This window comes from Ranitomeya variabilis, chromosome 2 (genome assembly GCF_051348905.1).
Source record: "Ranitomeya variabilis isolate aRanVar5 chromosome 2, aRanVar5.hap1, whole genome shotgun sequence".
Classification (NCBI taxonomy): Eukaryota; Metazoa; Chordata; class Amphibia; order Anura; family Dendrobatidae; genus Ranitomeya; species Ranitomeya variabilis.
This window is the reverse complement of record NC_135233.1, coordinates 160,556,308-160,583,603: the sequence shown is the minus strand read 5'-3', so window position 1 is coordinate 160,583,603 and position 27,296 is coordinate 160,556,308.

Here is a 27,296-nt window from a genome sequence, read left to right as displayed (position 1 = left end):
ACTCACCCTCAACCAACACCGGAGCAGGAGGCTCAACGGAAGGCACAGCCGGTACCTCATACCTGCGCAACAATGACCGATGAAAAACATTATGAATCGAAAAGGATGCAGGGAGGTCCAAACGGAAGGACACAGGGTTAAGAATCTCCAATATCTTGTACGGGCCGATGAACCGAGGCTTAAACTTAGGAGAAGAAACCCTCATAGGGACAAAACGAGAAGACAACCACACCAAGTCCCCAACACAAAGCCGAGGACCAACACGACGACGGCGGTTGGCAAAAAGCTGAGTCTTCTCCTGGGACAACTTCAAATTGTCCACCACCTGCCCCCAAATCTGATGCAACCTCTCCACCACAGCATCCACTCCAGGACAATCCGAAGATTCCACTTGACCGGAGGAAAATCGAGGATGAAACCCCGAATTACAGAAAAACGGGGACACCAAGGTGGCAGAGCTGGCCCGATTATTGAGGGCGAACTCCGCCAAAGGCAAAAAAGCACAAGGTCTCATCACGGAGCAGTCGGAACTTCTCTGCGACAACACCGCCCCAGCTCCGATTTCAGAAGCGTCGACCTCAACCTGAAAAGGAAGAGCAACATCAGGCTGACGCAACACTGGGGCGGAAGAAAAGCGGCGCTTGAGCTCCCGAAAGGCCTCCACAGCATCAGGGGACCAATCAGCAACATCAGCACCCTTCTTAGTTAAATCAGTCAATGGTTTTACAACATCAGAAAAACCAGCAATAAATCGACGATAAAAGTTAGCAAAGCCCAAAAATTTCTGAAGACTCTTAAGAGAAGAGGGTTGCGTCCAATCACCAATAGCCTGAACCTTGACAGGATCCATCTCGATGGAAGAGGGGGAAAAAATGTATCCCAAGAAGGAAATCTTTTGAACCCCAAAAACACACTTAGAACCCTTCACACACAAGGAATTAGACCGCAAAACCTGAAAAACCCTCCTGACCTGCTGGACATGAGAGTCCCAGTCATCCGAAAAAATCAGAATATCATCCAGATACACAATCATAAATTTATCCAAATAATCGCGGAAAATGTCATGCATAAAGGACTGGAAGACTGAAGGGGCATTTGAAAGACCAAAAGGCATCACCAAATACTCAAAATGGCCCTCGGGCGTATTAAATGCGGTTTTCCACTCATCCCCCTGCTTGAAACGCACCAAATTATACGCCCCACGGAGATCAATCTTAGAGAACCACTTGGCCCCCTTTATACGAGCAAACAAATCAGTAAGCAGTGGTAACGGATATTGATATTTAACCGTGATTTTATTCAAAAGTCGATAATCAATACACGGCCTCAAAGAGCCGTCTTTCTTAGACACAAAGAAAAAAACGGCTCCTAAGGGAGATGACGAAGGACGAATATGTCCCTTTTCCAAGGACTCCTTTATATATTCTCGCATAGCCGCGTGTTCAGGCACAGACAGATTAAATAAACGACCCTTAGGGTATTTACTACCCGGGATCAAGTCTATGGCACAATCGCACTCCCGGTGCGGAGGTAGTGAACCAACCTTGGGTTCTTCAAAAACGTCACGAAAGTCAGACAAGAATTCAGGAATCTCAGAGGGAATAGATGATGAAATGGAAACCAAAGGTACGTCCCCATGAGTTCCTTTACATCCCCAGCTTAACACAGACATAGCTCTCCAGTCGAGGACTGGGTTATGAGTTTGCAGCCATGGCAATCCCAGCACCAAAACATCATGTAGATTATACAGCACCAGAAAGCGAATAACCTCCTGGTGATCCGGATTAACACGCATAGTCACTTGTGTCCAGTATTGTGGTTTATTACTAGCCAATGGGGTGGAGTAAATCCCTTTCAGAGGTATCGGAGCCTCCAATGGCTCCAAATCATACCCACAGCGTTTGGCAAAGGACCAATCCATAAGACTCAAAGCAGCGCCAGAGTCGACATAGGCGTCCGCGGTAATAGATGACAAAGAACAAATCAGGGTCACAGATAGAATAAACTTAGACTGTAAAGTGCTAATTGAAACAGACTTGTCAGGCTTCTTAGTACGCTTAAAGCATGCTGATATAACATGAGTTGAATCACCACAATAGAAGCACAACCCATTTTTTCGTCTAAAATTCTGCCGCTCGCTTCTGGACAGAATTCTATCACATTGCATATTTTCTGGCGTTTTCTCAGTAGACACCGCCAAATGGTGCACAGGTTTGCGCTCCCGCAGACGCCTATCGATCTGAATAGCCATCGTCATGGACTCATTCAGACTCGCAGGCACAGGGAACCCCACCATAACATCCTTAATGGCATCAGAGAGACCTTCTCTGAAAATCGCCGCCAGGGCGCACTCATTCCACTGAGTAAGCACAGACCATTTGCGGAATTTTTGGCAGTATATTTCAGCTTCATCTTGCCCCTGAGACAAGGACATCAAGGCCTTTTCCGCCTGAAGCTCTAAATGAGGTTCCTCATAAAGCAACCCCAAGGCCAGAAAAAACGCATCCACATTGAGCAACGCAGGATCCCCTGGTGCCAATGCAAAAGCCCAGTCTTGAGGGTCGCCCCGGAGCAAGGAAATTACAATCCTGACCTGCTGTGCAGGGTCTCCGGCAGAGCGAGACTTCAGGGACAAAAACAATTTGCAATTATTTTTAAAATTTTGAAAGTGAGATCTATTCCCCGAGAAGAATTCAGGCAAAGGAATTCTAGGCTCAGACATAGGTGCATGAACAACAAAATCTTGCAAATTTTGTACCTTTGTGGCGAGATTATTCAAACCTGTAGCTACACTCTGAAGATCCATTTGAAACAGGTGAACACAGAGCCATTCAAGGATTAGAAGGAGAGAAAGAGAGGAAGGCTGCAGTATAGGCAGACTAGCAAGTGATTCAATTAAGAGCACACTCAGAACTAGAGGAAAAAAAAAAAAAAAATTGTAGCAGACTTCTTTTTTCTCTCCTTTCTCAGCCAGTAATTTAACCCTTTTTTTTTTTTTTTTTTTGGCCGGTCAAACTGTCATGATTCTCAATGGCGAGAGAACATAGCCCAGCATATATGAGAACTAGCTCTTGGAAGATGGAAACTATACTGACCATGAACTAAACCTGCCGCACAACTAGAAGTGGCCGGGTAGCATGCCTACGTTTTTTTATCCCTAGATGCCCAGCGCCAGCCGGAGAACTACCTAATCCTAGCCGAGGAAAAGACAGTCCTGGCTCACCTCTAGAGAAATTTTCCCAAAAGGCAGACTGAGGCCCCCACATATATTGGCGGTGATTTTAGATGAAATGACAAACGTAGTATGAAAATAGGTTTAGCAAAAATCGAGGTCCGCTTACTAGATAGCAAGAAGACAGAAAGGGCACTTTCATGGTCAGCAGAAAACTCTATCAAAACACCATCCAGAAATTACTTTAAGACTCTAGCATTAACTCATAACACCAGAGTGGCAATTTCCGCTCACAAGAGCTTTCCAGACACAGTAACGAAACAGCAGCTGTGAACAGGAACAAAATGCAAAAACACACAAGGACAAAAGTCCAACTTAGCTGGGAGTTGTCTAGTAGCAGGAACATGCACAGAAAGGCTTCTGATTACATTGTTGACCGGCATGAAACTGACAGAGGAGCAAGGTAATATAGCGACTCCCACATCCTGATAGGAGCAGGTGAACAGAGGGGATGATGCACACAAGTACAATTCCACAAGTGGCCACCGGGGGAGCCCAGAATCCAATTTCACAACAGCAACAGATCTATATTTAGCAATAGTGTACTCTTACATTATTACTCTTACATTATCTTTTTAAATATCTTCTGGGCGTGAAAAAAAACTTAAAGGACATGTTTATTTATGATGAAAAACAATATGAAATAGCATATTTATGTTTTATGGCATAGATTGAGGACTATATGTATATCTACTATATAATTGTCAAAGAGTCACTTCCGTCTTTCTGTCTGTCTGTCTTTCTGTCTGTCTTTCTGTCTGTCTGTCACGGAAATCCCAAGTCGCTGATTGGTTGAGGCAAAACAGCCACGACCAATCAGCGACGGGCACAGTCCGGCGGCAAAATGGCCGCTTCTTCCTGCCCGCAGTCAGTGCCCGCTCCATACTCCCCTCCAGTTAGCGCTCACACAGGGTTAATGGCAGCGTTAATGGACCGTGTTATGCCGTGGTGTAACGCACTCCGTTAACGCTGCTATTAACCGTGTGTGACCAACTTTTTACTATTGATGCTGCCTATGCAGCATCAATAGTAAAAAGATCTAATGTTAAAAATAATAAAAAAATAAAAAATTGTTATATACTCACCACTCTATGCATTGCGGTCTCGCAAGACCGCTACGTCATCATCTCGCGAGACCGCAATGCACTCTTGGGACTGGAGCACGCGAGGAGCATCGGTAAACGCTTTGCCTAGATCCGGGGGCCAACTGAAGGTGAGTATATTACTATTTTTATTTTAATTCTTTTTTTAACAGGGATATGATGCCCACATTGCTATATACTACTCGGGCTGTGCAATATACTACGTGGGCTGTGCAATATACTACGTGGACTGTGCAATATACTACGTGGCTGTGCAATATACTACGTGGCTGTGCTATATACTAAGGGGCTGTGCTATATACTCCGTGGGCTGTGCAATATACTACGTGGCTGTGCAATATACTATGTGGCTGTGCAATATACTACGTGGCTGTGCAATGCTATAAACTACGTGGGCTGTGCAATATACTACATGGGCAGTGCAATATACTACATGGGCTGTGCAATATACTACGTGGGCTGTTACATACTACGTGGGCTGTGCTATATACTATGTGGGCTGTGCTATATACTATGTGGGCTGTGCAATATACCACGTGGGCTGTGCAATATATTATGTGGCTGTGCAATATACTATGTGGCTGTGCAATATACTACGTGGCTGTGCAATATACTATGTGGCTGTGCTATATACTACATGGGCTGTGCTATATACTATGTGGCTGTGTTATACACTACGTGGGCTGTTATATGCTACGTGGGCTGTGTTATACACTACGTGGGCTGTGTTATACACTACGTGGACTGTGTTATATACTGCGTGCGTTGGCTCTTATATACTACATGAGCTGTGTTATATGCTATGTGGGCTGTTATACACTCCGTGGGCTATGCTATATAATCCGTGGGCTGTGTTATAAGTAAGTGTCAGTAAGTGTCAGGAAGCGGACGCTGGGGGACGCGCAGGTGAGTATGTACTGTTTGTTTTTTTTACTTTTACGCTGGTAACCAGGGTAAACATCGGGTTACTAAGCGCGGCCCTGCGCTTGGTAACCCGATGTTTACCCTGGTTACCAGTGTAAAACATCGCTGGTATCGTTGCACAAAACTGGAAGCATAGGACAATGGGGTATATGAGCCTAGGCAACCCGGGATGGAAAGCGCACCTGGAGCGTCTCACAGATCCTTGAAGGGAGAGGGAGGGTGTGTATCCGCCGCTGCATATGGCGCTCATAGATGTCCGGTCTGTCGCGCTGTGTAGAGTAGTTCCGGGGCCCGCTGCGGACCCATTGTCCTATGCTTCCATTTTTGTTAAAGATATTTCTGATGAAGGTCTTGTGATTTGACCGAAAACGTTTAAATAATCTTTGAACTGGATGCACAAATAAATGGGATGTTCACTTTTTTCATCTGAAAGAAACCATTTGAGTGCCAAGTGATTTATTACTATTGGATTGACGGGCTGGAAACCTGACTTGGGCACCACACAGGATCCTTGAGTGCCGTGTGTTTTGTCTTGATCTGCATAGAACAAACAACCTGACCAGCACCTCCACATATTGTGAACAGATGCCTATTGCAATGAATACATAACTTGCAAAAAGGAGGAACGCAGCAGCACTCTGTAGAGACCAATATATATGTGAACACAAAATCTATCATAATTGCTGAGTAAATTATGATAGATTTTTTGTTCGCATATATATTGGTCTCTACAGAGTGCCTCCTTTCTTACTCTGCACCCCACAGTTCACACTATATGGAGGTGCTGTCCAGTTTTGTTCTATACATATGTACTGTGCATAAGCACTATAACCATTCCCAGCTATTTAAATGCTTAACCCTCTATTTGGACATGACAGTTTACCATAGTCTTTTCACACTAAATCAAAGCTCCAGCATTATTTACATTCTTTATGCGACACATATCTCCAAAATGATTCTATACATAAGAGCTAATATTGCTGCTGAAAACCAGACCCTGGATGGTCCAGATGGATGAAGTAGTGGTTGAAGTAGTGGATGGTTTGTGGATGGCCAACAACAAGGCTGCAACATCAGCAAGGAGGTGGTGGAATCATGTTTTGGGTTGGAATCATGGCCAGAGAACTGGTAAGCCCCTTTAGGGTCCCTGAAGGTGTGAAAATGATCTTGTCAAAGTATACAGAGTTTCTGACTGACCCCTTTCTTCTATGCAAAGAATACTTCTGAGTGATTAGCTGGTATTGGTATAAAAGGAGAGAAACTCATGTTATGGTCACCAGCTGTTGTGAATTCTGCTCTTGGGCTCCCTCCTTTGGTTGTTAGTGGTAGTGCAGTTGTCTCTGGATTGTAATCCAGGGCAGTTGTTTCTGCTGATTGCAGCTCTATTAGGTATTTAGGTGTGTAGGATCCAGCATTCTCTGCCAGTCGCCCATTGTTCATGGAGGGATTGCATCTCTGTCTGGCTCCTCATACCCTGCTGTCAATTCAGCTAAGATAAGTGTCTGGTTTTTGTCTCTGTAGCACGCATGCTGTGTGCTTTTCTGTTCAGTGCAATTTATTGTGTTTTTGTCCAGCTTAGACTTTGTTTGGATTTTTCTGTCATGCTGGATTCTCTGGAGATGCAGATATACATTCTATGTCTTTAGTTAGATGTAGAATTTTAGTATTACCTGCTGTGGATATTTTTTAGGGTTTTAATACTGACCGCTTAGAATTCTGTCCTATCCTTTTCTATTTAGCTAGAAGTGCCTGTTTTGCTAAATACTGTTTTTTCTGCCTGTGTACGTATTTTCCTCTTAAACTCACAGTCAATATTTGTGGGGGGCTGCCTATCCTTTGGGGTTCTGATCTGAGGCAAGATAGAATTCCCATTTCCAACTTTAGGGGTATTTAGTCCTCCGGCTGTGTCGAGGTGTCTAGGCCGTGTTAGGAACACCCCATGGCTACTTCTAGTTGCTGTGTCAGTTTAGGGTTGCAGTCAGTACAGGTACCACCTACTCCAGAGATAGTCTCATGCGGCTCCAGGGTCATTGGATTATAACAGTACGACTGGCCAACAATGAGTTAAATGCATCTCAGAAGAAGGGAAGAAAGGTGCTGAGCCATTTTTTTTTCTGTAGTCTGTTTTGTCTTTCCTTCCCTCTTTTCCTCTGGGTGACTGGGGAGTTTTGTGCTGGCATGGATGTTCCGGGATTGGCTTCTCGTGTGGACCAACTTGCTGCTAGGGTGCAGGGTATTTCCGATTATATTGTTCAGACTCCGGTTTTAGAGCCTAGGATTCCTACTCCTGATTTGTTTTTTGGGGACAGGTCCAAATTTTTGAGTTTTAAAAATAACTGTAAACTGTTTTTTGCTCTGAAACCTCGTTTCTCTGGTGATCCCATTCAGCAGGTTAAAATTGTCATCTCCCTGCTGCGTGGCGATCCTCAGGATTGGGCATTTTCCCTGGAATCTGGGAATCCGGCCTTGCTTATTGTAGACGCCTTTTTTCAGGCTCTAGGGTTATTATATGATGAACCAAATTCTGTGGATCATGCTGAGAAGACCTTGTTGGCCCTGTTTCAGGGTCAAGAAGCTGCAGAATTGTATTGTCAGAAATTTGGGGGCCATTTTCAGAAAGGGTCTTTCTGAATCTGTTAAAGATGTTAAGGTGGGGTTTCCCATGCCTATTGGTCTGAGTGATTCTATGCCTCTGGCCATTCAGATTGATCGGTGCTTGCGAGAGCGCAGAACTGTGCGCACCGTGGCGTTGTCCTCAGAGCAGATACCTGAGCCTATGCAGTGTGATAGGATTCTGTCTAGAGTGGAACAACAGGGATTCAGACATCAGAATAGGTTGTGTTTTTACTGTGGCAATGCTTCTCATGTCATTTCGGTCTGCCCTAAGCGTACCAAGAGAATCGCTAGTTCAGTTACCATCAGTACTGTACAACCTAAATTTCTGTTATCTGTGACCTTGATCTGCTCACTGTCGTCATTTTGTGTCATGGTGTTTGTGGATTCAGGCGCCGCTTTGAACTTAATGGACTTTGAATTTGCTAGACGTTGTGGTTTCCCCTTGCAGTCTTTGCAGAATCCCATTCCTTTAACCCCTTAAGCCCCGAGGGTGGTTTGCACGTTAATGACCAGGCCAATTTTTACAATTCTGACCACTGTCCCTTTATGAGGTTATAACTCTGGAACGCTTCAACGGATCTTGGCGATTCTGACATTGTTTTCTCATGACATATTGTACTTCATGTTAGTGGTAAAATTTCTTCGATATAACTTGCGTTTATTTGTGAAAAAAACGAATATTTGGCGAAAATTTTGAAAATTTCGCAATTTTCCAACTTTGAATTTTTATGCCCTTAAATCACAGACATATGTCACACAAAATACTTAATAAATAACATTTCCCACATGTCTACTTTACATCAGCACAATTTTGGAACCAAAATTTTTTTTTGTGACGGAGTTATAAGGGTTAAAAGTTGACCAGCAATTTCTCATTTTTACAACACCATTTTTTTTTAGGGACCACATCTCATTTGAAGTCATTTTGACGGGTCTATATGATAGAAAATACCCAAGTGTGACACCATTCTAAAAACTGCACCCCTCAAGGTACTCAAAACCACTTTCAAGAAGTTTATTAACCCTTCAGGTGTTTCACAGGAATTTTTGGAATGTTTAAATAAAAATGAACATTTAACTTTTTTTCACACAAAATTTATTTCAGCTCCAATTTGTTTTATTTTACCAAGGGTAACAGGAGAAAATAGACCCCAAAAGTTGTTGTACAATTTGTCCTGAGTACGCTGATACCCCATATGTGGGGGTAAACCACAGTTTGGGCGCATGGCAGAGCTTGGAAGCAAAGGAGCGCCATTTGACTTTTCAATGCAAAATTGACTGGAATTGAGATGGGACGCCATGTTGCATTTGGAGAGCCCCTGATGTGCCTAAACATTGAAACCCCTAACAAGTGACACCATTTTGGAAAGTAGACCCCCTAAGGAACTTATCTAGATGTGTGGTGAGCACTTTGACCCAACAAGTGCTTTACAGAAGTTTATAATGCAGAGCCGTAAAAATAAAAAATCATATTTTTTCACAAAAATGATCTTTTCACCCCCAATTTTTTATTTTCCCAAGGGTGAGAGAAGAAATTGGACCCCAAAAATTGTTGTGCAATTTGTCCTGAGTACGATGATACCCCATATGTGGGTGTAAACCATTGTTTGGGCGCAGGGCAGAGCTCGGAAGGGAAGGAGCGCCATTTGACTTTTCAATGCAAAATTGACTGGAATTGAGATGGGACGCCATGTTGCATTTAGAGAGCCCTTGATGTGCCTAAACATTGAAACCCCTAACAAGTGACACCATTTTGGAAAGTAGACCCCCTAAGGAACTTATCTAGATGTGTGGTGAGCACTTTGACCCAACAAGTGCTTCACAGAAGTTTATAATGCAGAGCCGTAAAAATAAAAAATCATATTTTTTCACAAAAATGATCTTTTCACCCCCATTTTTTTATTTCCCCAAGGGTAACAGAAGAAATTAGACCACAAAAGTTGTTGTGCAATTTGTCCTGAGTACGACGATACCCCATATGTGGGTGTAAACCATTGTTTGGGCGCATAGCAGAGCTCAGAAGGGAAGAAGCGCTATTTTACTTTTCAATGCAAAATTGACTGGAATTAAGATGGGATGCCATGTTGCGTTTGGAGAGCCCCTGATGTGCCTAAACATTAAACCCCCCCACAAGTGACACCATTTTGGAAAGTAGACCCCCTAAGGAACTTATCTAGATGTGTTTTGAGAGCTTTGAACCCCCAAGTGTTTCACTACAGTTTATAACGCAGAGCCGTGAAAATAATTTTTTTTTTTTTTTTCACAAAAATGAAATTTAGCCCCCAGTTTTGTATTTTCACAAGGGTATCAGGATAAATTGGACCCTAAAAGTTGTTGTCCAATTTGTCCTGAGTACGCTGATACCCCCTATGTGGGGGGGAACCACTGTTTGGGCGCATGACAGAGCTCGGAAGGGAAGGAGCGCCATTTGGAATGCAGACTTAAATGGATTGGTCTGCAGGCGTCACGTTGCATTTGCAGAGCCCCTGATGTACCCAAACAGTACAAACCCCCCACAAGTGACCCCATATTGGAAACTAGACCCCCCAAGGAACTTATCTAGATGTGTTGTGAGAACTTTGAACCCCCAAGTGTTTCACTACAGTTTATAACGCAGAGCCGTGAAAATAAAAATTATTTTTTTTTTCACAAAAATGATTTTTTAGCCCCCAGTTTTGTATTTTCACAAGGGTATCAGGATAAATTGGACCCTAAAAGTTGTTGTCCAATTTGTCCTGAGTACGCTGATACCCCCTATGTGGGGGGGAACCACTGTTTGGGCGCATGACAGAGCTCGGAAGGGAAGGAGCGCCATTTGGAATGCAGACTTAAATGGATTGGTCTGCAGGCGTCACGTTGCATTTGCAGAGCCCCTGATGTACCCAAACAGTACAAACCCCCCACAAGTGACCCCATATTGGAAACTAGACCCCCCAAGGAACTTATCTAGATGTGTTGTGAGAACTTTGAACCCCCAAGTGTTTCACTACAGTTTATAACGCAGAGCCGTGAAAATAAAAATTATTTTTTTTTTCACAAAAATGATTTTTTAGCCCCCAGTTTTGTATTTTCACAAGGGTATCAGGATAAATTGGACCCTAAAAGTTGTTGTCCAATTTGTCCTGAGTACGCTGATACCCCCTATGTGGGGGGGAACCACTGTTTGGGCGCATGACAGAGCTCGGAAGGGAAGGAGCGCCATTTGGAATGCAGACTTAAATGGATTGGTCTGCAGGCGTCACGTTGCATTTGCAGAGCCCCTGATGTACCCAAATAGTACAAACCCCCCACAAGTGACCCCATATTGGAAACTAGACCTCCCAAGGAACTTATCTAGATGTGTTGTGAGAACTTTGAACCCCCAAGTGTTTCACTACAGTTTACAACGCAGAGCCGTGAAAATAAAACATATTTTTTTTCCCACAAAAATGATTTTTAGCCCCCCAAATTTTTATTTTCCCAAGGATAACAAGAGAACTTTTTGGACGCATGGGAGAGCTCGGAAGGGAAGGAGCACTGTTTTACTTTTTCAACGCAGAATTGGCTGGAATTGAGATTGGACGCCATGTCGCGTTTGGAGAGCCCCTGATGTGCCTGAACAGTGGAAACTCCCCAATTCTACCTGAAACCCTACCCCTAACCTCACCCCTAACCGTTTACTGAACATTTTCTGACAGTCATAAGTGCCACGTATATAAGTGCCACGTATATAAGTGCCACGTATGTAAGTGCCACGTATGTAAGTGCCACGTATGTAAGTGCCACGTATATAAGTGCCACGTATTTAAGTGCCACGTATTTAAGTGCCACGTATTTAAGTGCCACGTATTTAAGTGCCACGTATTTAAGTGCCACGTATTTAAGTGCCACGATATTTCAGTGCCACGTATTTCAGTGCCACGTATTTCAGTGCCACGTATTTCAGGCACTGAAAAATACGTGGCACTTAAATACGTGGCACTTAAATACGTGGCACTTAAATACGTGGCACTTAAATACGTGGCACTTAAATACGTGGCACTTAAATACGTGGCACTTATATACGTGGCCACTGAAATATCGTGGCACTTATATACGTATATACGTATATAAACGTATATTTCAGTGCCACGTATTTCAGTGCCACGTATTTCAGGTTAGGGGTAGGATTAGGGTTTTTTGTTTTTTTCTTGTTTTCTTGTGTTTTTCTATAAAAACGCATGCGTTTTACCGCGTTTACATGCATTTTTTTCACACATGCGGTTTTTTTAAAAAACGCATGCAGATAAAAACGCAAGTGTGAAACCAGACTAAAAGACGCTTTTTATAGCAAAAAAGTTTTTGCGTCTCCACATTTTGAGACCTATAATTTTTCCACATTTTGGTCCACAGAGTCATGTGAGGTCTTGTTTTTTGCGGGACGAGTTGATGTTTTTATTGGTAACATTTTCGGACACGTGACCATTTTTTATCACTTTTTATTCCGATTTTTGTGAGGCAGAATAACCAAAAACCAGCTATTCATGAATTTCTTTTGGGAGAGGCGTTTATACCGTTCTGCGCTTGGTAAAATTGATAAAGCAGTTTTATTCGTCGGGTCAGTATGATTACAGCGATATCTCATTTATATCATTTTTTTATGTTTTGACGCTTTTATACGATAAAAACTATTTTATAGAAAAAATAATTATTTTGGCATCGCTTTATTCTCAGGACTATAACTTTTTTATTTTTTTGCTGATGATGCTGTATGGCGGCTCGTTTTTTGCGGGACAAGATGACGTTTTCAGCGGTAACATGGTTATTTATATCCGTCTTTTTGATCGCGTGTTATTCCACTTTTTGTTCGGCGGTATGGTAATAAAGCGTTGTTTTTTGCCTCGTTTTTTTTTTTTTTTTCTTACGGTGTTTACTGAAGGGGTTAACTAGTGGGCCAGTTTTATAGGTTGGGTCGTTACGGACGCGGCGATACTAAATATGTGTACTTTTATTGTTTTTGTTTGTTTTTTTTAGATAAAGAAATGTATTTATGGGAATAATATTTTTTTTTTTTATTATTATTTATTTAGGAATTTTTTTTTTTTTTTTTTACACATGTGGAAATTTTTTTTTTTACTTTTTTACTTTGTCCCAGGGGGGGACATTACAGATCGCTGATCTCACAGTGTGCACAGCACTCTGTGAGATCTCCGATCTCACTTACAGCCGTGCAGGCTGCAGCTTTCATCTGCAGCCTGCTCCGACCCGGAAGTGCTCCCTGCAGGACCCGGATACAGCCCCTCGGCCATTTTGGATCCGGGGCCTGCAGGGAGAAGACGTTCGGTACGAGGTGAGTACATCACCTTGTACCGATCGTCTCAGGGAAGCCCGCAGGGAGCCCCCTCCCTGCGCGATGCTTCCCTGTACCGCCGGTACACCGCGATCATGTTTGATCGCGGTGTGCCGGGGGTTAATGTGCCGGGGGCGGTCCGTGACCGCTCCTGGCACATAGTGCCGGATGTCAGCTGCGATATGCAGCCGACACCCGGCCGCGATCGGCCGCGCTCCCCCCGTGAGCGCGGCCGATCGCGTATGACGTACTATACCGTCACCGGGAATTAAGGCCCACCCCACCTCGATGGTATAGTACGTCATACGGGATTAAGGGGTTAAGGGGCATTGATGCTACACCTTTGGCTAGAAATAAACCCCAGTTTTGGACACAGGTGACCATGTGCATGGCGCCAGCCCATCATTAAGATTGTTGTTTTCTGGTGTTGCATAATTTGCACGATGCTATTGTGCTGGGTTTTCCATGGTTGCAGGTACATAATCCGGTGTTGGATTGGAAATCTATGTCTGTGACTAGTTGGGGTTGTCAGGGGGTTCATAATGATGTTCCTTTGATGTCAATCTCCTCTTCCCCCTCTTCTGAAATTCCAGAGTTTTTGTCTGATGTTCAGGATGTATTCGATGAGCCCAAGTCCAGTTCCCTTCCACCGCATAGGGACTGTGATTGTGCTATTGACTTGATTCCAGGCTGTAAGTTTCCTAAGGGCCGACTTTTCAACCTGTCTGTGCCTGAACATACTGCCATGTGGAGTTATGTTAAGGAGTCTTTGGAGAAAGGGCATATTCGGCCATCTTCTTCACCATTGGGAGCGGGATTTTTTTTTGTTGCCAAGAAGGATGGCTCCTTGAGATCCTGTATTGATTATCGCCTCTTGAATAAGATCACGGTCAAATTTCAATACCCTTTGCCTTTGCTTTCCGATTTGTTTGCTAGGATTAAGGGGGCTAGTTGGTTTACTAAGATTGACCTTCGAGGGGCATATAATCTTGTTCATATTAAGCAGGGTGACGAATGGAAAACTGCGTTTAATACGCCCGAAGGCCATTTTGAATACCTTGTGATGCCATTCGGGCTCTCTAATGCTCCATCTGTTTTTCAGTCCTTCATGCATGATATCTTCCGGAATTATCTTGATAAATTCATGATTGTATATTTGGATGGCATTTTGATTTTTTCTGATGATTAGGAGTCTTATGTGAAACAGGTCAGGATGGTATTTCAGATCCTTCGTGATAATGCTTTATTTGTGAAGGGGTCTAAGTTTCTCTTTGGAGTGCAGAAGGTTTCTTTTTTGGGCTTCCTTTTTTCTCCCTCATCTATAGAGATGGATCCGGTTAAGGTTCAGGCCATTCATGATTGGATTCAGCCCACATCCGTGAAGATCCTTCAGAAATTTTTGGGCTTTGCTAATTTTTATCGCCGTTTCATTGCTAACTTCTCCAGTGTGGTTAAACCCCTGACCGATTTGACGAAAAAAGGTGCTGATGTGACGAATTGGTCCTCTGCGGATGTCACTGCCTTTCAGGAGCTTAAACGCCGATTTACTTCTGCCCCGGTGTTGCGTCAGCCGGATGTTTCTCTTCCATTTCAGGTTGAGGTTGACGCTTCTGAGATTGGAGCAGGGGCCGTGTTATCTCAGAGGAATTCTGATGGTACCTTGATGAAACCATGTGCCTTCTTTTCCAGAAAGTTTTCGCCTGCTGAATGCAATTATGATGTCGGCAATCGGGAGTTGTTGGCTATGAAGTGGGCGTTCGAGGAATGGCGACATTGGCTTGAGGGAGCCAAGCACCGTATTGTGGTCTTGACCGATCATAAAAATCTGATTTACCTCGAGTCTGCCAAACGGCTGAATCCTAGACATGCTCGATGGTCCCTGTTTTTCTCCTGTTTTGATTTTGTGGTCTCGTATCATCTGGGTTCTAAGAATATTAAGGCTGATGCCCTCTCTAGGAGCTTTTTGCCTGATTCTCCTGAGGTCCTTGAACCGGTCGGCATTCTGAAGGAAGGGGTGGTCCTTTCTGCCATCTCCCCTGATTTACGACGGGTTCTTCAGAAATTTCAGGCTGACAAACCTGACCGCTGTCCAGTGGGGAAACTGTTTGTTCCTGATAGATGGACTAGTAGAGTGATTTCTGAGGTTCATTGTTCTGTGTTGGCTGGCCATCCTGGTATTTTTGGTACCAGAGATTTGGTTGGTAGGTCTTTTTGGTGGCCTTCTTTGTTGCGGGATGTGCGTTCTTTTGTGCAGTCCTGTGGGACTTGTGCGCGGGCCAAGCCTTGTTGTTACCGCGCTAGTGGGTTGCTTTTGCCTTTACCGGTCCCTGAGAAGCCCTGGACGCATATTTCTATGGATTTTAATTCAGATCTTCCGGTTTCCCAGAGGATGTCAGTTATCTGGGTGGTTTGTGACCGGTTTTCTAAGATGGTTCATTTGGTGCCTTTGCCTAAGTTGCCTTCCTCTTCTGATTTGGTTCCGTTGTTTTTTCAGCATGTGGTTCATTTGCATGGTATTCCGGAGAATATTGTGTCCGACAGAGGTTCCCAGTTTGTTTCTAGGTTTTGGCGGGCCTTTTGTGCTAGGCTGGGCATTGATTTGTCTTTTTCTTCCGCATTTCATCCTCAGACAAATGGCCAAACCGAGCGAACTAATCAGACTTTGGAAACTTATTTGAGATGCTTTGTGTCTGCTGATCAGGATGATTGGGTGACCTTTTTGCCATTGGCCGAGTTTGCCCTTAATAATAATCGGGCTAGTTCGGCTACCTTGGTTTCGCCCTTCTTTTGTAATTTTGGTTTTCATCCTCGTTTTTCTTCAGGGCAGGTTGAGCCTTCTGATTGTCCTGGTGTGGATTCTGTGGTTGACAGGTTGCAGCAAATTTGGTCTCATGTGGTGAACAATTTGGTGTTGTCTCAAGAGGAGGCTCAGCGTTTTGCTAACCATCGTCGGTGTGTTGGTTCTCGGCTTCGGGTTGGGGATTTGGTCTGGTTGTCTTCCCGTCATGTTCCTATGAAAGTTTTTTCCCCTAAGTTTAAGCCTCGGTTTATTGGTCCTTATAGGATTTCTGAGATTATCAATCCGGTGTCTTTTCGTTTGGCCCTTCCGGCCTCTTTTGCCATCCATAATGTTTTCCATAGATCTTTATTGTGGAAATATGTGGTACCTGTTATTCCCTCTGTTGATCCTCCTGCCCCTGTGTTGTTTGATGGGGAGTTGGAGTATGTGGTTGAGAAGATTTTGGATTCTCGTTTTTCGAGACGGAAGCTTCAGTACCTTGTCAAATGGAAGGAATATGGCCAGGAGGATAATTCTTGGGGTTTTGCCTCTGATGTCCATGCTGCTGATTTGGTCCATGCCTTTCATCTGGCTTTTCCTGATCGGCCTGGGGGCTCTGGTGAGGGTTCGGTGACCCCTCTTCAAGGGGGGGTACTGTTGTGAATTCTGCTCTTCGGCTCCCTCTGGTGGTTGTTAGTGGTAGTGCAGTTGTCTCTGGATTGTAATCCAGGGCAGGTGTTTCTGCTGATTGCAGCTCTATTAGGTATTTAGGTGTGTAGGATCCAGCATTCCCTGCCAGTCGCCCATTGTTCATGGAGGGATTGCATCTCTGTCTGGTTCCTCATGCCCTGCTGTCAATTCAGCTAAGATAAGTGTCTGGTTTTTGTTTCTGTAGCACACATGCTGTGTGCTTTTCTGTTCAGTGCAATTTATTGTGTTTTTGCCCAGCTTAGACTTTGTTTGGATTTTTCTGTCATGCTGGATTCTCTGGAGATGCAGATATACATTCTATGTCTTTAGTTAGATGTAGAATATTAGTATTACCTGCTGTGGATATTTTTTAGGGTTTTAATACTGACCGCTTAGAATTCTGTCCTATCCTTTTCTATTTAGCTAGAAGTGCCTCTTTTGCTAAATACTGTTTTTTCTGCCTGTGTACGTATTTTCCTCTTAAACTCACAGTCAATATTTGTGGGGGGCTGCCTATCCTTTGGGGTTCTGCTCTGAGGCAAGATAGAATTCCCATTTCCAACTTTAGGGATATTTAGTCCTCCGGCTGTGTCTAGGCTATGTTAGGAACACCCCACGGCTACTTCTAGTTGCTGTGTCAGTTTAGGGTTGCGGTCAGTACAGGTACCACCTACTCCAGAGATAGTCTCATGCGGCTCCAGGGTCACCGGATCATAACAACCAGCCTCCCAACAAGGTAGTGGATGATTGGTAGATTTCCACTATGTTCCATCAAGGTTGCCATATTAGGAAGAAGGGAGTGGAGTCATGTTTTGGGTCAGAATCATGGGGGAAGAGCAGGTAAGCCCTTTTAGGGTGTGAAAATGAGCTTCTGACTGACCGCTTTCTTCCATGGTACAAAAAGAAGAGTCATGAAGCAAAATCATCTTCAGGCATTACAATGCACCATCTCATGCTGCAAAGAATACATCTGAATATTCAGTTATTTGCATAAAAGGAGAGAAACTGATGGTGTGATCACTGATCACTAGGGTTGAGCGAAACGGGTTGGCCATTTTCAGAAGTCGCCAACTTTTGGCAAAGTCGGGTTTCATGAAACCCGACCCGACCACTGTGTGGGGTCGGCCATGAGGTCTGCGATCTTCTGAATCTGGTATCGGAATTCCGATACCGAGTTCCGATATGTTTGCGATATCGAAATCGGTATCGGAATCCACATTTAAGTGTAAAATAAAGAATTAAAATAAAAAATATTGATACACTCACCTCTCCGGAGGCCCCCGGACATCGCCGCTGGTAACCGGCAGCCTTCTTTGCTTAAAATGAGCGCGTTTAGGGCCTTCCATGACGTCATGGCTTCTGATTGGTCGCGTGCCGCTCATGTGACCTCCACGCGACCAATCACAAGCCGTGACGTAATTCTCAGGTCCTAAATTCCTCATTCTAGGAATTTAGGACATGAGAATTACGTCACGGCTTGTGATTGGTCGCTGAGCGGTCACGTGGGCGGCCGCGACCAATCACAAGCCGTGACGTCATCTAAGGCCCTTCACGCGCTCATTCTTAAGAAGGAAGGCTGCCGGAAAGAAGCAGGGCGCGTCCGAGGGTGAGTATATACCTAATAGGAATATACTCACCCTCTGCTTCTTTCCGGCAGCCTTCCTTCCTAAGAATGAGCGCGTGAAGGGCCTTAGGTGACGCCATGGCTTGTGATTGGTCGCGGCCGCCCATGTGACTGCTCAGCGACCAATCACAAGCCGTGATGTCATCAAAAGGTCTTTCAAGCGCCATTCTTAGGAACGGAAGATGCCAATTACTACCAGGGCACGTCAGAGGGTGAGTATATCAATATTTTTTATTTTAATTCTTTATTTTACACTTAAATATGGATCCCAGGGCCTGAAGGAGAGTTTCCTCTCCTTCAGATCCTGGGAACCATAGTATCCCATTGCACTGCATTGGGTTTCGTGTTTCGGCCGACCCCGACCCCGACTTTTTTATAGGATCGGCCGATTTCACTCGACCCGACTTTTGAAAAAGTCGGGTTTCGTGAAACCCGACCTGATCCTATAAAAATAAAAGTCGCTCAACCCTACTGATCACCATCGTGACCTCAACCCTACTGAAAACTTTTGGAGAATTCTCAAGCAAAAGATCTATGCAGTTGGGAGGCAGTTTACATCAAAACAGCAGCCCTGGGAGGCTATTCTGACATCCTGCAAAGAATCTCAAAAAGAAGCTATCCAAAAAATCACAAGTTCAGTGGATTCAAAAATTATTAAGATTATATCAAAAGGATCCTGTATTAACCTTGGGTCAGGCACATGTTAGAAAACTGCCTACAATATCTAATTATCTCAATTTTTGGGTTCTAAAAGTAATCAGTTACCTTCATAGGGATGTATTAAAAGAGAGTACACAAAATAATATGCAGAACAAAAACATTTAATAACCATAAATGTAATAAAACAAAAAGTATTACAATTTCTCAACTATGGCAAAATAGTCTCCAGTTTTCAGGACATAACTATTACTAAACATTAAAATTAGGAAAACACTTAATTGTAAGGCACTTAGATTCTACTGGAGTCATATTTACTCAGATTCAGATGTTAAAAATTCAGCAGAAGAAACATATTAGTAGAGGGAAAAGCAAGGTTGACTGATCATATTTGCATGGGACAGCAGATCACGCTGTGACATTTTTGGCATTCATAATTTGACAGCCTTCTGTGACCTGTTTCCACAGTGCAGGTGATGCATTTACGTCTTTTGGGAGGAGAGAGAGATGGTGATTTTTCACCATCATCTTTGAGAAGTCTTCTCAGCCAGACTTGTAGGGCAGAGGGGATTCCACTCATCTTCAGACTTATTTGGCGTAGCTCTCCAATCCCCAGTTCATGTTCATGAGACAATGTTTTCAGGTACACTCTTCTACGCAGTGGTTCCAGTTGATTTACGAGTTAAATTGTTATGGAAATTTGGTTTGGATAAATCTATCACTGTGTGTGCGCTGCGGCCATTCCCAATAAGACTGAGTATTTTGAGCACTCATCAAGAATGGACTGTACACTATCGTGACAGAAAAACATTCCATCAATACTGATGATTTATTGTACATACATGGTTTTATAATTGCATATAGAAAGGAGGTGGTTAGGGGTGGTTAGCTAATTAACATACAATTTAGCTGTTATCTCATTGGTTGACTGAGTACATGGCATATTCTGACTAAGATTTACCTAGCAACAAGCACTCTTAAAAGTAGCTATCACATTTATCCTGCTATTCAGCAGGATTCTAGACATTAGTTCAAGACATCTGGCCTGAGTTCCTGTTTTTGGTGTCTGGAAAGTATCGAGGTACCATCTGGCCTAGCTCATGTGGTCAAGTTGAGCAATTGATTATAAACTAGCTGAGTATATAGATATATTTGCGTTTATATGAGTATATATAATTATAAAGGAGTATACATGCAAGTGAGATCTACATGATATATATATTTCCATCACTGTCCCCCCTTAGGTATCACTTGCCGTAATCCTAGTCTTCTGTCCCAAAGCGCTGCAACTCTTTTATGCTGCCGGTGAGCTGACGCATGCCTAGCGCATACACCCCCTTCCATACAGACTTTTCACAAATGGACGGTCAGGAGATCTGTCCCTAACGGGGGTTTGTTGCAATCAGTCTCTTAGTCAACAGCATGTGTAGTGAGCGGTGTGTATTCTTTATCAGGTAGGTCATCTATCCGGTCAGGCAGGGCATCCACAACATCATTCTGGCTTGGGTGTCATCCTCTGGAAGTGGAGCTTTCTTGCAATGCGATGTGTGGATCCAAGTGGGTCTTCCCTCCAGTTTCACAGAGGTTGGTGTCATCAGCAGCACTTGGAAAGGACCATCAAATCTGGGATCGAGTGGTATTCTCCTTACAAACTTTTTCACCAACCTGGCTTCAAGGAGTGTGTACTGGACACTGAATCTGGATCTGGCAATGAAGAGAAAACTCGAAAATGGATGTTAGAAAGTTTCTTGGTCAGTTCAATTACATAAGCAGGCAAAGTATCATATTGCATAGTCAGCTGCTGAGGGAAAGAATACCCCTAACCTGGGACTAGACCCAAACAAAATTTCATATGATGACAACTTTTCTGGGCCTCTGGGAGTGTGCCTAACACTAAGTAGTGTGATTGGGAATGTCTCCTGCCATGGTTCGTTTGTCTCTTGGGCAACTTTCAACATCCTGCTCTTAACTGTCCCATTCAGTCTTTCCACTTTCTTGCTACTCTGGGGATTGTAGGGAATGTTCAGGCCTAAGTCTGACCGTACTGCTGACCAGATCTCTTGTGAGATTTGCTGTGAATGAGGGTCCCTGGTCACTCTCTGTCACTTCTGGGACCCCATATCTGCATACTATCTCTGAGAGTAGCTTCTTTGGAGTAGTCTTTTGTTGACTGGTTCCTCACTGGGAAAACTTCTGGCCATCCTGAGAACATGTCCACGACCACAAGGGCATATTCGAATCCCCCACTTGGGGGAAGGGGTACAGTGGTCTGGCAAGATGATGTGTGGGAACTTTCTCCATTCTTCCAGGGTTGCATTTGCCGCAGGTGAACCAGCTGCTAGTGAACTTGGCTGTTAGGGTGGAGATCCCTGGAGCGAACCAGTAAGCACCAATCAGATCATTCATCTGTGTTTTTGATCTGTGTGTGGGCCCATGTGCCCACTGGACCACCATAGGGTACATGCTTTGAGGTAAACAGGGTTTGTAGTTCATTGAGTATACCCTTCCTTCTTCATGTGTTGCTCCCTTCCACATCCAGCATTCCTTCTTATCCTTTGGGGCTTGCTCTTGCAGCTTTTTGAACAGATCCCAGGACGTCATCTTGTCAGGTGCCTTGTCCTCAGTTGCCATGTAGTAGCCATCCGGCTCTATGACCTCTCCCACCTCTCCATATTGTCTTCCTTTGGCTTGCTTCTTTGGCTGCCATATCCGCCATGTTGTTGCCCCATGCCTCTACTGTGTTCAATTTTCCATGTGCTTTGATGTTTAGTACTGCCACCATTTTTGGAAGTTGGAGTGCGTCCAGCAGGTCCTTGATGGCTCCATGATGCTTCACGGCTGTTCCGCTTGCTGTGATGAAGGCCCTTGCAGCCCAGATGGGTCCAAAGTCGTGTGCTATGCCATGCGAGTACCTTGAATCAGTATATATGTTCACAGTCTTGTCTTCTGCCATCTGGTAGGCTTTGTCAGTGCTATCAGTTCTGCTTCCTGGGCTGACAGACTAGGCGGCAGACTTCTGGACCACAGGATCTCTTGATTTCTTGTCACTGCACATTCCATGTGGAATCTTCCTTCATCATCTGCAAATCTGGCGCCATCCACATAGAGGATCAACTCTGGGTTGGTCAGTGGCTCTTCTGCCACCTTGGGTAGTCCTGCTGTTTCCTGTTGCATGATGCTGAAGCAATCATGGTCATCCGTCCGGAGAAAATCCAGATCCCTGCAGAAGGTATCATGCAGATTTTGATCAGAATTTTGATGTAAGGGTCCATATCTGTATCCCCCTTGGGAGTGGGAGTAGAGTGGATGGGTTGTGGACTGTGCATCTGGAGATGGTGACACTGTTGGGCAAGGAGTAGAGAGCACTGGAGGCGAAGATGCCTGGTGGTGGAGACATGTTTTGGCTGGGTTTGGTTGAGGATTGCTGAGATGTCATGCGGAGCCAGGCTTTCCAATGGATATCCAAGAATGATGTCAGCATTCCTGTCCAGGAGGGCGTGTGCTGCAAATGCTGCTTTCATGCAGGAGGGGGCTCCCCTTGCAACTGCATCCAGGTGAGCTGAAAAGTGGCCTAAACGTCTCTGCTTTCCCCCCTGAAGCTGCATCAGGACTCCAGTAGCAAGGCCTTCTTTTTCCATCAGGTAGAGAAGGAATGGATTCTCGTATTCAGGTAGGCCTAGTGCTGGCGCTGAGACTACAGAGCCTTTTAACTTCTTGAATGAGCTGAAGGCTGCATCTGTCAGGAGGAATGATCTTACTTTGACGTAATCATACAGAGGCTGCATTAGGACTGAGGCATCAGGGATCTAGGCTATGCAATATGAAACTAGACCAAGGAAGGCCTGTAGCGCCTTTGGAGTTGTTGGAGGAACCATCTTCTCCACTGTGGTCTTCTGGTCATCTGTCAGGTGTTTAGTCTGGTGAGCAATACAGTGTCCCTGGAACGTAACTCGCTTCAGACACCACTGGACTTTGTTCTTTGAGAGCTTGCAGTGCTGCTCCACCAGGAGAGACAAGGAATTGGCTTTACACATGCACAAAGGAGTAGATTATCCATGTATTGTAGCAGGGTTACTTCTGCATGTTCTGTAATCCAGTTGGCGAGGACTGTGGACATTGCTCTGGTGAATTGTGAAGGGCTATTCCGGGCCCACTGTGGCATCACTGTCCATGTGTGCTGTGCCCCCTGGGGCATTAAGGCAAACAGTTAAGGCAAACAGGTACTGGTCATCCGGATGAAGGGGAACACTGGAGAAAGCATTAGCCAGGTCGGTCACTGTGAACACTTTTGCTGTGGAAGGCACATTTGAGAGCAGAGTGTGTGGATTCGGTACAATTGGAGTTTCAAACGCCGTGGCATCATTCACAGCTCTCAGGTCATGTGCCATTCTGAACTTGGCTGGCTCTCCTTTTACAGTCTTTTTCTTGATCGGGAACAATGAGGTATTGCAAGGCGATGTACAAGGAACAATGATTCCTATTTTCAGGTAGATCTTCAGTTGGTCAGAGACAGCTTGACTCTAGGTGATGGACAGGGGATACTGGGCCTTACGAGGGTATGGGGTACCTGGCTTGAGTGACACCCGTACTGGGGCAACTTGAGGTCTTCCCACGTCCTGGGGTCCTTTAGACCATAGACTTTCTGGTACTATGTCCAGTACCTCCTTGGGTAGGCCTCCATCAGTTGTTTGAGGTTCTTGTAGAGCTGCCAGCATGATTCTTCTTGGGTCAGGGTTGAAGAAAGTGTCACAGTCCAATCTTCCTGGAACACTGTGGTCGCCTTCAACTTCTGCAGTAGATCCACTCCCAGCAGATTCAGTGACAGGTCCCTGACACCACAAACTGGGACAGGATAGAGTGTCCTGGCTGAGTGCACACGCTCAGAGGCTTTGTAAGCTAAGAATGTCTGACTTGACCATCAATGCCCATGCGAGACACAGAGGATTCTGATAGGCAGGTGGGATCAGGGATTTCCACATGTCTCATCACACCTCTGGCTGCACCGGTGTGCAGAAGAAAAGATCTGACAACGCCATCCACTTTCAGGGTAATTTGAGGTATTGGAGACTCCTATACAGAAAAGAAATACCGGAAAAATGACCTTTTATATAGTCAATGAATATAACCAAAATATATAAACCAAAAGGATATTCACCAGACCAATTTTTAATAATCAATAATATTTTATTAATATATATATATATATATATATATATATATATATATACTGTATATATATACACTCACCGGCCACTTTATTAGGTACACCATGCTAGTAACGGGTTGGACCCCCTTTTGCCTTCAGAACTGCCTCAATTCTTCGTGGCATAGATTCAACAAGGTGCTGGAAGCATTCCTCAGAGATAGGGTTGAGCGACTTTCATTTTTTTAAGATCGAGTAGGGTTTTGGGAAACCCGATTTTGTCCAGAGTCGAGTCGAGTGCAGTCGGCCGATTATCGCTAAAAGTCGGGGATCGACCGAAACACGAAACCCAATGCAAGTCAATGGGGAAGCATAGTCGGCAGTGAGTGGAGGCCAGGAAAACACCTACAGTGCCCATTTTAATGCCAAAAACATCCATTCTTGTTTCTGAAGCTTGCCAATCTTAATTAACTGTATAATAATAGTTGGGCATAGGGAATTGGGGGAAAGTTGTGGGGGGAGTAGGGCTGGCTCAAGTTTTTCGTGGGCCCAGGAAATGCGGACTACGTCACGGCGGTGTTGCAGGGAAAGGTAAGTATTTAAAAGTTGCAAGTGCTGTGATCCTGAGCAAGCAGGGGGGGGGCCCACTCGTTCGCATTGCCACTGGCACAGGGCCCCTCAAAGTACGGCGGTGTGTTTGCATGGCGGGGGCGCCTCCCACCAGCAGCGACACTTTTGCGTACTCTGAGGGGCCCTGTGCCAGTGACGTCGCCAACGAGTATGCCCCCTCACCTGATGAAGGAACCTGCACTTTCATCTGCACCTTCCTCTTTGTCCCTGTGTAAGGTGGTATAACATGCGGGAAGGGGAACCTTACTTTCAGCAGGGACAGATTCTGGCTGTGTAGAGTACAAGGGGAATGTAGTGGTCTAGGTCAATGTACCAGCAGACTCATTTAGCAGTGGCTGGGCAATGGGCAGGATGAGGAGGAAACAGATATAGGGCCAAAGAATAAAGTAGGCTACATGCAGTTCAAAATTGGTAACAGGACTAAACAGGCGGCATTGCTTTGTTCAGTGGAGTAGCAAACCCAAGAGCAGCAGACACTGTTTCAAGGGCCTAACCACACTAGTAGGCCAAATGCAGTTTAATATCTGATAGTATAGGGCGAAAGCCAGAATGTGGAAGCTCAGCTTTGTTCAGTTGAGGACAACACCAGGGAGGGGCAGACACCTTTAGTAGGCCGGAAAAGCCTATTGCATTTTTTAAAATGGTAATTTGGAGCAGAAGGTTGAAGCTCAGCTTTATTTAGTTGAGGGCAACACCAGGCAGGGGCACACAGACAGACACCTTTAGTAGGCCGGAAAAGCCTATTGCATTTTTCAAAATGGTAATTTGGAGCAGAAGGTTGAAGCTCAGCTTTATTTAGTTGAGGGCAACACCAGGGAGGGGCAGAAGCCGTTAGTAGGCCCTAACCACCATTTTTTTTTTTTAAAACCACTTAATGAGAGCCGGAAGGTTGAAGCTCAGCTTTATTTAGTTGAGGACAACACCAGGCAGGGGCACACAGACAGACACCTTTAGTAGGCCTGAAAAGCCTATTGCATTTTTCAAAATGGTAATTTGGAGCAGAAGGTTGAAGCTCAGCTTTATTTAGTTGAGGGCAACACCAGGGAGGGGCAGAAGCCGTTAGTAGGCCCTAACCACCATTTTTTTTTTTAAAACCACATAATGAGAGCCGGAAGGTTGAAGCTCAGCTTTATTTAGTTGAGGACAACACCAGGGAGGGGCAGAAGCCGTTAGTAGGCCCTAACCACCATTTTTTTTTTTAAAACCACTTAATGAGAGCCGGAAGGTTGAAGCTCAGCTTTATTTAGTTGAGGACAACACCAGGCAGGGGCACACAGACAGACACCTTTAGTAGGCCTGAAAAGCCTATTGCATTTTTCAAAATGGTAATTTGGAGCAGAAGGTTGAAGCTCAGCTTTATTTAGTTGAGGGCAACACCAGGGAGGGGCAGAAGCCGTTAGTAGGCCCTAACCACCATTTTTTTTTTTAAAACCACATAATGAGAGCCGGAAGGTTGAAGCTCAGCTTTATTTAGTTGAGGACAACACCAGGGAGGGGCAGAAGCCGTTAGTAGGCCCTAACCACCATTTTTTTTTTTTAAAACCACTTAATGAGAGCCGGAAGGTTGAAGCTCAGCTTTATTTAGTTGAGGACAACACCAGGGAGGGGCAGAAGCCGTTAGTAGGCCCTAACCACCATTTTTTTTTTTAAAACCACTTAATGAGAGCCGGAAGGTTGAAGCTCAGCTTTATTTAGTTGAGGACAACACCAGGGAGGGGCAGAAGCCGTTAGTAGGCCCTAACCACCATTTTTTTTTTTTAAAACCACTTAATGAGAGCCGGAAGGTTGAAGCTCAGCTTTATTTAGTTGAGGACAACACCAGGCAGGGGCACACAGACAGACACCTTTAGTAGGCCTGAAAAGCCTATTGCATTTTTCAAAATGGTAATTTGGAGCAGAAGGTTGAAGCTCAGCTTTATTTAGTTGAGGGCAACACCAGGGAGGGGCAGAAGCCGTTAGTAGGCCCTAACCACCATTTTTTTTTTTAAAACCACATAATGAGAGCCGGAAGGTTGAAGCTCAGCTTTATTTAGTTGAGGACAACACCAGGGAGGGGCAGAAGCCGTTAGTAGGCCCTAACCACCATTTTTTTTTTTTAAAACCACTTAATGAGAGCCGGAAGGTTGAAGCTCAGCTTTATTTAGTTGAGGACAACACCAGGGAGGGGCAGAAGCCGTTAGTAGGCCCTAACCACCATTTTTTTTTTTAAAACCACATAATGAGAGCCGGAAAGTTGAAGCTCAGCTTTATTTAGTTGAGGACAACACCAGGGAGGGGCACACAGACAGACACCTTTAGTAGGCCGGAAAAGCCTATTGCATTTTTCAAAATGGTAATTTGGAGCAGAAGGTTGAAGCTCAGCTTTATTTAGTTGAGGGCAACACCAGGGAGGGGCAGAAGCCGTTAGTAGGCCCTAACCACCATTTTTTTTTTTTAAAACCACTTAATGAGAGCCGGAAGGTTGAAGCTCAGCTTTATTTAGTTGAGGACAACACCAGGCAGGGGCACACAGACAGACACCTTTAGTAGGCCGGAAAAGCCTATTGCATTTTTCAAAATGGTAATTTGGAGCAGAAGGTTGAAGCTCAGC